General features: G+C 50.3%; 1 non-coding gene across 1 annotated transcript; it reads right to left on the reverse strand.

Moving 5' to 3' along the window:
* Positions 1-1356: 1356 nt before the first annotated feature.
* On the reverse strand, positions 1357-1429 carry TRNAV-AAC (transfer RNA valine (anticodon AAC)). Its single transcript has one exon. It is a non-coding gene; the product is annotated as a tRNA-Val (tRNA).
* Positions 1430-8507: the final 7078 nt, after the last annotated feature.

The following is an 8507-nucleotide window of genomic DNA, read 5'->3' on the forward strand; positions in this document are numbered from 1 at the left end:
TGGATCATACCATCTTGCCTTAATCAGAAGCCTGATCAGTGTGAGTTTATTACACAGGGTCCACCCCTCCCTCACTGTGAATAGTACATGAACCAGCCTTGTAATGGAACTGAGATTTCCCAAGAACTTCAAGCAAAATACACCAGTTTAAGAAGACCATAAAACAGATTTATTAACTACAGAAAGATGGAGTTTTAAGGATTATAAGTGGTAGGAATAAAAGATCAAAGTAAATTACCATGGAAATTAAAGATAAATTCACAATCTAAACTTTACACCTTATTACACTAGGGCGTAGTTCAGTTATGCACACAGGAAGGCTTAATGCTCGAGCTGCTGCACATGCTGGGCAGGCTTAAGGTCGGGCTCCCCAAGGAAGGAGAGAAGAAGACTCGGCCCCTGGAGGGGCAGGCTGGGGCTTCCTGGATCCCATTTGCTCACAGCCAGCGCCCTGCCCCCACTCCCAAGTCATCCATGGCGCCCCCAGGTCGGCCAGAATGGAGCAGCAGTTTTCACTGCACTACGTCCACTTATGGCTTACAGGCAACTCCCAGACTCACCACAGTTCACCATCTCGGCCAGAAAGGAGCCCACTCATCCTCACCTTTGCTGCTTTTCCTTCCCCCCAGAACCCCGCTTCTCCTGGGCTGCAAGTAGCCATCCCTGGGATGCCAACAGGCAGCCACAGGGGTCTGTCTCCCAGCAGCCAACCGCACCTCCATGGGTTCAGCCCTCAGAAGGGCAGGTGGGGGTTTCCTGGATCCCAGTTGCTCACAGCCAGCCCAGCCTCCACCTCTAAAACCATCAGTCATGCCCCCAGGTTGGCCATAAAGGAGCCGCCATTCTCCACTTGGACTCAGCTTTGCTTGTTTTCCTTTCACCCAGAACCTCCCTTCTTCTCCTGGGCTGCAAGTAGCCACTCCTGGGAAGCCAAGAGGCAGGCACAGGATTCTACCTCCCAGCAGCCAACCACACCTCCCCAGGCTTTGCAGAATGAAGGGGGGTGCTCTACTAACCCCACTTAGCCGCACAGCTTCTTCCCTGCCTTCCTCAGCTCAACTTTCCTCTATTGCCCCATTCCTGCCTCACTTCCTCCTTTGGCCAGTCACGCAAAGGAGCCCAGCAGGAAGTGAGAGCCTCTCTAGGCCAACCTCCAACAGCAGAGGTGGCCAAGCCACAAGCCTCCAAATGGTGACTGGCCTAACTACTCTAGGTTCTCCAGCCTGACACCAAGGTGCTTTCTCCACTGCTGTCAGCATCCTCTGTCATGCAGGGGTTGGAGTTATCCCAGGGACAGGCCAATAGGAGAAGTGCCCTTTCTGAATAACAAGGGGATCTGGGAAAAGGAAGCCAGTATGTTTCTGCCTGGTTTTGAACCAGGGACCTTTTGCGTGTTAGGCAAATGTGATAACCACTACACTACAGAAACTCCACCTACTGGGTTGTTGCTCACTCTGGCACAGACTGATGGACAAATCTAGAGAATGTGGTGGTAGCCCCTCGATAGGTCAGCTGGCAGGGCAGAGGACTGGAGCCAGCACTCAGGAAGTCGTCCTTACCTCGCCCGTGTGACTCCAGCTTGAGGGAGAGCTTCTTTTTCTTCTCCTTGCTGACAAAGAGCAAGAGAAGAATGAAAGGTCAGGTGGGCCAACTCGGTGCAGAAGCCCATGCTGTCTTTTCCTGCTGCATAGCCTGAAATGAGGGACTCGTGGCAGTTAAAGGAACTGCTGCACTCTCAGAAAACATCCCGCCCGTGCACAAAGGAGGATAGAAGAGCCTGTTAGTCTAGCACGCTCCCAACTGAACTGTTTCAGCAGCTGCTAGGTTTCTTTTTGGCCTGTTACTTTTCTGTCTGGGATGTTGTTGTCAGCTGTGGCACAGAAAAAAGGACGTCATTGCGAGCTGCCCATGAAGATAAGATTAACTTTTGCCTTCCTTGCTCGGCTTTACTTGCTTCCTCACCCTATTCCTGCCTTAGTTCCTGTGTTACCTGAAGGCAACGGGGGCCCAGCAGTACGAAGAGGAAGTTAGACAGCTAGACCCTGGTGGCAAAAGTTCTACCACCGCTTGCCACCCCACTCTCTTCTCCAAGCTTCACATATTGACCGCCAGGGACTTGGTGCCCAGCAGCGCAACGGAAGGCAGTGGACAGAGCCACCCTCGCCTTGAAGCTCTGGCTCATTAAACCGTATCTTCAGTCGCTGATGGCCAATGAGAGACCAACAGCGCTTGCTATTTTAGCACTTGAAAATGCCATTGGTCAGTCACTGGATCTCTTTAATGCTGTTACATAACAAATGAAAATAGAATCTCAGTGTGACATTCTGTACCTTTGGGGGAGTGTGCTGTAACCCCCATATTCCTCATTTTCATATAATCGTGATCTTATATACAGAGCATGCCTTGTAAGGTATCAGGGGAAAGGATATGATCTGCTGAAAGTCATTTCTCTACCCATAAATGTTTACCTTTCATGCATATGAAGTTATGAGAATTGTGCAGTGTGGTTATCACTATGCTGTAAGGTGGGGGAGTCAGCCAAATATTAGCTCCCCAGTGACAACAGCAAGGAAAGTAACCAACACCCGGACAGGGTGTCAAACAACCCATCAACAGCCATTGTTCAGCAAGGGAGCTACAGTGCAATCACTTACCTGCAAGAGGACACCCCAGGGGAATTGCTCAGACTTGCTTGGAGAGACGCAGTGATGCTCACCTGACTCTGAAGGGGGAGCAAAGCCAAGAGGGAAGAAAGGACATGATAAAAGCAGAGACATTTGCCATGCTTTGTCTCTCTCGTCCACCTACATCTACAGACACCCCCACACCAAGCAACTGAAGCGCTGACGAAAGGGGAGAGCCTGGCTGAAAAGCCACCAGCCGGCCTGTGGTGAGAAGCATCTAAGTCTGTAAGGACATTGAAAGGGTTAAGATCAGCTTAGAGTGCATTTTGCTTTTATTTCACAAAAACAACGAGGAGTCCGGTGACACCTTAAGAACTAACAGATTTATTTGGACACAAGCATTCGTGGGTAAAAAGCCCTCTTCTTCAGATGCATGGAGTGAAAATTGCAGATAGAGGCATAAATATATATTGGAACATGATGTAAAGGGAGTTACCATACAAGGGGAGAACCAGTGTTGAAGGCTAATTCAGTCAGGGTGGATGTGGCTCTCTCCAAGTAATTGACAGGGAGGTGTCAATACCAAGAGAGGGAAAATTGCTTTTGTAGTGAGCCAGTCACCCCCAGTCCCTCTTCAAGCTCAAATTAATGGTGTTAAGTTTGCAGATCAGTTGTAACTCTGCAATTTCTCTTTGAAGTCTGTTTTTGAAGTTTTTTGAATGGCTTCTTTTAAATGGCTACTTTGAATGGCTACGTTTAATTGTGTTATTGAATATGAACATGTAAACGTGTTATGGAAGTCCCATGTGGTCCAGTGGTTAGGATTCTTGGCTTTCACTCAAACAGCCTGGGTTCAATTCCCCACACAGAAACAACGCAGAGCTGCTCCTTGGAGGGGAGACAGGAAACAAAAAAGAATGGGAAGGGATCCTACCAGCAGCAGAGCTGGATAGAGTTGGGAGCAGTACTGGATTTGACATGGTGCCATAGTGCTAGGCCCAAGCTCTGAAGGGACCTGTAACAGTAACTTCCTCTCCTCTGCAGAAAGGGAATCTCAGAGCAGCCTGGATTTAGTAGGGGAGCTGAGACCCCATAGGGCCCTGGGAGCTGTAGTTCCTTGACCAGCTCCCTGCCTTGGAGCAGAAAAGGAACATTTCCCAGAATTCCCTTGGCTGTTATCAACAGGAAATTGAGGGGGGAAGCTGTAAGACTCTATGCGCTGCAGCTTGCTGTGGCTGGGGGGCTGGCTGCTAGAAGGGGGTGCCAGCTGTGAATAGGGAAGAGGTGTGACCAAGGAGTAGAAGGCTTTGGCCCAGGTAGCACCCTCAGAAGACTTCCCCAGACAGGCTTAGGGATGCTGGTGTGACCTCGCCTGGCAGCCCCCAAAGATGGAACTGGGTGGACTAACTGGACAGGGCCCCTCTCTATCTGAAGCTGGGCAAGGGAGGTATGTGGATCCCACCAGAAGGTAAAATGGTAAGTAAGGAAGGGGAGGCTCTACTGGAGCTGGACAGCTTCAGATACAGGACAGGAGGATTTCCACTTCTGAGCCATGAAAATAGAAATTGACTTTTCCTTTCCAGATGTATCTAATATTCATAAAGGGAATCTAGCCCCTGCCTTCCAGATCTGAACACCTCAAAATCAGGAGTGCTCAAGCTCAATTTGGGCAGCTGTTACTTCATTTCTCCCAAATCAAATATGCTGATCCACTGTCATTTACTGTAGAAAAAGTAGGAGAAAATTGAGCAACAAACGTTGGGGTCTTCACAGTGCTAACGAGGGCTGGAATTGCTATTTTCAACAGCCATTACACTTTTTTTTTTAGTTTTGTTTGTTTAAAAGGAAGACAGTGATATTGCACTGGCAAATTCCCCATAGAAACAAAGAATGGAACAAAAGAATAATAAAGGCACCTCAACTTTCCTCATTTATGTAGGACAGTCTTATTAGATGGATCCAGATATCTTCCGATCACAGAAGCTGATAATTGTTCCACTTTACTGCAGTTCTGTAACCATGCAGGAACCTAGAGGAGGAAAGTGCCTAACTCCAGAGTCTGCAGCTGCCTAGGGCCAGTGCTGAGGATTTAGAGTCCCTAGTGCTGCCCTTGCAAGGTTCAAGCATGCTCAGCCTTGGCATTGCCTCCGCTCCTGCGGCTAGTAGCTGCAGCTGTCTAAGGCTGGCCTCTGGCAGTTGCCCCATGGCTGTAGCTAGAGAAACTACAAGTGGCTCTATGACTCCTGGGGCCATTAAGCTAGAGCACCTAAAGACACTGGAGTTAACCTCAAGGAACAGAGGTCACCAGTAGGAAAGGAATGTCGGGGGAGCAGGGAAGGCGGGAGCAGGTCAGGCTTGCAGAGGGAGCTTCCAGCTGGTTGGGAGCATGTCCAAAGTAGAAAGGAAACAAGTATGGGGAGAGGTGGTGGTGACCAGGTAGCAGACTAGCATGTAGATGGGAGCAGAGGGAGAGACGCTGGTGTCTTCAGATTCCCAAGGGCTAAGTCCTCACTTTGGGGAAATGGTGTTTGCAGGTGGCTTGCTCACATGGCAGGATGGGGGCTGAGGGAGGGATCTGTCAGAACTGATCAGGTGTCTGCTGGCTTTAGGACTTTGAGCTGAGACTAGGACCACATGCAGTGACTGGTGACATGGGGGGTAATGGAGACATGGCTAGAGAAGGTCTGAATGAGGAAAGAGAGAAATCTGTGGGGAGTTTCCTTGGTCACTATGAAAGTTCTGCTCACTGTGGACACTGGTAAACTCACATGGGTGTACAGCTCAGTAAGAAAACCCGCGGGCTGAGGGAGCTGTGTATGGCAATGCATATAGTCATGGAGAGCTGTGTGATCAAAATGAAAAATGTCTCTGAGGTTCAGTACCGGGTATACGAAGGCACCAATGGCACTGCCCCACCAGGCCCACACTCGGAGCCCACAGTGACTACACTGGGGCCCACAAATATGTTTGGTGCCAGGGCCAACAAAAGGTTAATCCAGCCTTGACTGCCTGAGCACTATTTCAGCCTCACATTTTTGGGTGGAACTCCCACATTGAGAGCTGCAGAGCACTCCCCCGCAACACACACGCAGACACTCGTCCTGGTGTTGGGAGGGGAACAGGAGAAAGGACAAAAGAAGAGATGAAGAGAAAGGAGGGAGGGACAGGTGGATGGAGGAAAAGGTGAAACACAAAGGACAAACCCTAATGTCCCCATGATTCTAAGGGACAAAAATCCCAGGTGCGGAATAAAATTCTGCCTCCTTAAGCTCATGTTTTCCATGCCTAGAATTCAACTCTCACCAGATGGATCAGACTGAACAGGTTTCACACCTCCAGGAGGCTCTTACCTTCTAAACAGGGACGGCTGTTTTCTAGTAAAATCACTACAAGGGAAGGAGAAAACTGGAAAGAGGTTTCTCCTGGCGCTCACGTCCGTGAACCCGAATACTCTCTCAGTCCTCAGACAGGGACCTGGAGAAGAGACTTGCTAAAGCAAAGCCACAGGGGTCTCTGAGGTTTCCCTAGCCCCTGGCCCCTGACTGATGTCAGGATCTCTCTGTGAGGTCACCACCTGCTCACCAATAGTCTTTGACCAATAGTGTGAGGTCCTGCAAAAGGCGTTTGTGATGTCACTGCCACACCCCGCCCTTGCTGTGCCAATGTCCTGCCCCTGGCCAGGCACTTTGGAGCTTTGAGCTACTCCCTGTGGATCACCTCACTCAAGGAGCTTTTCTATAGAGCATCCTCAGATGTTTAAGCACACGAGTGCCATGGCAATGAACTGACACACATGGCACCAAGATGAGATCATTAGAAGACTAACCTATAGGAGAAGGACACCCCAGCATTAGTAGGGGAGAAATCCCTACTGAACATGCATTACACCTAGCAGCCCCTGCGTGGGGTCGGGCGGGGGCTGCGGAGGGGGGAGACCTGGGAAAGGGATGGATGGAAAATGTCTGTGCAGTCGGGACATGGCCGGGGGGCGAGGGGAGAAGAGCAGCTGACCCCTGAGGAGCGGGGAGAAAAAGGGAGGGCTGAGATCCCCTCGGAATTACCACTGCCCCCTCCGTGGAGACCCCCCTCCTCTCCTGTCCTGCCCCCTTTCTCCCTAGAGAGCAACAAGCAACATCCAGGCTGACACCCCCCTTCCCTCAAACCCCTGAGAAGTTCCCTGTTCCCCTCCCCCCATTGTGCCCCATTTTCTCTCCCCTTTGCCAATGGCCAGTTCAGACCTCAGGTTTGGGGTGTTTCCCCCCATTTTCACCTGCAGTGATTTGTCCTTGTGTAGGTGGGAAATGGTTCCCCCAAAGTGATTTCTGAACTGGGCAGAGGCTGGGGGGGGCCTGAGACAGGGCCACCTCTGGCCTGGGCTGGGGGGGCCACTCTCTGCTGGCAACAGGGCGTGGGAAGGGCCAGGAAGGGAGGGGGGAGCAAGTGTCCCCCATAGAGAGGGTCCAGCCCCAGGCTGCTACCAGTAGCACATTCCTATCCTGGCCGGGGGGGGGCTTTCTCCAGCTGGGACCTGCCCCCTAGGCAGCCCCAGGCTCTGACCGCACCAGCCCCGCCTGGAGCCCCCAGTGAGTGAGAGACCCCGGAGGGGGAGGGGGAGGGAGCACTGGGCCCTGACAGGAAAGTGACTCTCTCCCCTCAGATCTTGGTGTTTTCCTCTCATGTTATCAAATATGCAGTTTGTGACACAATTTCTTTGCAAATCTCAAAGATTCAAATAAAATAACCTAAACATTTGCCCCACTTCTCTCTAGTTGTCTATTTCTAATTGAATATGCCGTGAGATTTTCCTGTCTCTAATTATAAAATAATAAGAAAATCTCAGATTTACACCTTTTCTCAGATTATTGAACACAAAATGTTTGCAAATGTTGCCCATTTCCTCTTTATTCATTTATCAAGTATTCATGTGAAACACTCAGATTTTACCTCCTATCAACAACTGATATAAAATCCCTCTGATTTTCCACTTTCCTCTCTATAATTTGCAAAATGGATCCAAAATGCTCTGATTTCCACCCTTTGTCTTTCATTTCTGAACACTGATCTGAAAGCTCAGGTTTTCCCTCTGTGTCATCATCAAATGTCAATTAACAATCCTCTCAAGTTTTGTGCTGTTCCTTATGTTTCTAAATCCCAAAAACTTCTTCCTTCGGGGGAACCTGTTGCCCTGAGTCGCTCTCCATTCTGGATGTTTCAGGGGATTAAATTTCCAGTGATTGTCTTCCCCTCTCTTTGAGGATCATTGTTCCCTCTTTTTAGCTCTGTTAGATATTGCCAAAAAGAAGCGACCCAGCCTGGATACTTTAATACACATCAAAACCAGAGGCCTCCCCCTGTTTGGGGGATCAGTGGTTCGCAGCTGGTAGTGGGAAGAGTTGGCTGGCCCCTTTTCTTTTCTCCAGCTGGCACAGGATGAGGGGGTCACTCTGAGTGCAGCATGTCTTGAGAAGTATCCCAAACCACAAGACAAATGGTCTCTGTGAAGGGTTGCTTCCCACAGTGCTAAGATGTAGCCACCTCTGGCAAGATCCATGGTGGCTACTATTTGCTAGTGACAGGCCATTGGAAATTTTTTTACCTATTTTGCCCCTCCATGCCAGGCCTGCCACAACATACGGCCCACGGGCAACGTGCGGCCCGTGAAGTCTCACTGTGCGTCCCGCAGCCGGGAATCAAAGGGGCTCTGGGCTGCCCGTAGCCGCGGGGAATCCAAACCCCTTTAAAGTTCAGCCGCTGCGCCGGATTCAAAAGGTTCTGAGCTGCCCGCACCGCAGGAGCCCCAGAGCTCCTTTAAATCTCAGCCGCGGCCAGGAATTTATAGGGCTCTGGTGCAGCCGGGCGGGGAGCTCAGAGCTGCTTTAAATC

The sequence above is a fragment of the Gopherus flavomarginatus genome, chromosome 7 (assembly GCF_025201925.1).
Source record: "Gopherus flavomarginatus isolate rGopFla2 chromosome 7, rGopFla2.mat.asm, whole genome shotgun sequence".
NCBI classification, from domain to species: Eukaryota; Metazoa; Chordata; order Testudines; family Testudinidae; genus Gopherus; species Gopherus flavomarginatus.